Here is a 2,363-nt window from a genome sequence, read left to right on the forward strand (position 1 = left end):
AGAATGAATGAAGCTGAGAATTTTGTACAATTTGGTTCACTTAGCTCTAATTCCATCAAGATTAACCTTGTGAAGTCATTAATGCTATTAGAAAATGAAGGATGAACAACAAAGGTCTGAAGATTTTTATTTGGAAGACTTCAAAGAATCAAGGTAATTACTAAATTTCATAGTTGGATATTCCAATGCCTAGACTTCCTTTCTTCTAATAAGCAGGAAACCTTGAAAGTGGTTTATGACTAGTCCTATAAAGGATGGCCATAATCATTCAATCAATAATTTTGCTAAATTGTCCTTTTTTGTTTTGGGGATTGTTTGAGTGTTTACTGAGTAATACCTATTGTGTCTAAATGAAATGCTTCAGTACTTCAAAGTTATTACATTAACTTTTTTTTTCTTAAACAACATAACAGTTTAGGTTTACAAGTACAATCATATCTTTTTTTTGTATTATTGCATTTTTGAGTTTGGGTTTTTTGTTTTGTTTTTGCTGCTTTTCTTCTGTTTTTATTAATATATTTGAATATTTCGATGTACCAATTGTTTAACCAACAAATATTATTAAGTTTGTACTATGTATCAGGTTCTTCGAAAGCACTGGTGATAGAAAGGCAAAAAAACAAAACAATTCCCTATTTCAATGGAGATTCTAGACATTTTAGACAGCTTATATTCTAGAGTGTGTGTGTGTGTGTGGGGGGGGGGGGAAACCATGTACATTTATAAGTAGAAAATGAATAAAAATGATTAGCTGGGAGAAACATTAATAGCTAGAGGCACAAGGGAAGGAACTTGGGTTTCTACTAAACCGAAAGTGGATTAAAATGTAACTGAGAAATATTTAACAAAGAAAATAAAAATTCAATGAAACATAGATAATATTACATTTTAAAACTAAAACACTTTGTAACCTACAGAGATTTTTATGTATAGTGTAAGAAACAAAATATCTGACCAAGAACTCCACTAATTCACTGATGAAAACAGGAAAGATTTATTTTATATTCTTTTTTTCTTTTTTCTTTTTTTTTATTTACAAGTTATATGTATGGGTAATTTTACAGCATTGACAATTGCCAAACCTTTTGTTCCAATTTTTCCCCTCCCCCCCACCCCCTCCGCTAGATGGTAGGATGACCAGTACGTGTTAAATATATTAAAATATACATTAAATACAAAATAAGTTTACATGTCCAAACCGTTACTATAAAGAGGACTGCCACAAACATTCTTGCACATACAGCTCCCTTTCAGTTCTTTAAGATCTTTTTGGGATATAAGCCCCAGTAGTAACACTGCTAGATCAAAGAGTATGCACAGTTTGATAACTTTTTGAGCACAATTCCAAATTGCTCTCCAGAATGGTTGGATGTATTCACAGTTCCACCAACAATGTATTAATGTCCCTGTTTTCCCACATCCCCTCCAACATTCCGCATTATCTTTGCCTATCATTCTAGCCAATCTGACAGGTGTGTAGTGGTATCTCAGGATTATCTTAATTTGTATTTCTCTGATTATATTTTATATTCTCACAAGAATGGATGCTTAGATTAGTAGACACACCTTTGTAAGGTCAAAGGTATCATTTTATTTTCTATCCTGAAGCATAAATCCCTCCCCTGATTCCCCATTAATAGGATATTACAGAAGTTGTACAATCATGAATCTTCATTCCTCATTATGTAGCCAGTCCCTGTCCCAAAGGAGCTTACTTTTTTGAAGGGGGAAGGTGAACAGAGGGCTAAAAGCAAAGAACAAAAGATTCAAATCTCAGGTAACCTCCCCAGATTACAAAAATCAGTTTCTGTCCCCAAGGAGTTTACATTCTTTTGGAAGATAATCCCTACCCTTGATTATTCCTTGATATCCTCAGCATTTTCCTTTTTCTAATATTTCATTTCTCCAATTTAATTTTTGTAACTATGGAAAACAAATGCCCATCCATTTCTCACAGCAGTTTAATGGCTTCCTTCCCTCAGTTTGACATGATTTTTCAAAGAGGTGGAGGAGAGAGGGATTACATTCAAAATTGAGGAATAGTAGTGCAAAGGCAGAGAGAAAGGAGATAAGTGTGCTCTGTGGCAAGATCAAGAGAGGAGTCCTGTTTGGCTGATGAGTGAAATGGAGTAATAAATCTGGAATTTTGGGGATAAATCTAGGGAAAACATAGCAGTAATAGGGTCCCCTGACTTTAGAGTGATTTTGTTTTAACAATCTGTCTGTCAAAGATTCTAAAGTCTTCTGGCTTTAGGATTGTTCTACAAACTTTGCTGTCAGATACATAATCTGCTGGTCAGTGATAACCAAATTCCTGAGACAATAGTGAATAGAATAGACAATTCTTCTCTGGACCATAAAAT

The sequence above is a fragment of the Sarcophilus harrisii genome, chromosome 2 (assembly GCF_902635505.1).
Source record: "Sarcophilus harrisii chromosome 2, mSarHar1.11, whole genome shotgun sequence".
Lineage (NCBI taxonomy): Eukaryota > Metazoa > Chordata > Mammalia > Dasyuromorphia > Dasyuridae > Sarcophilus > Sarcophilus harrisii.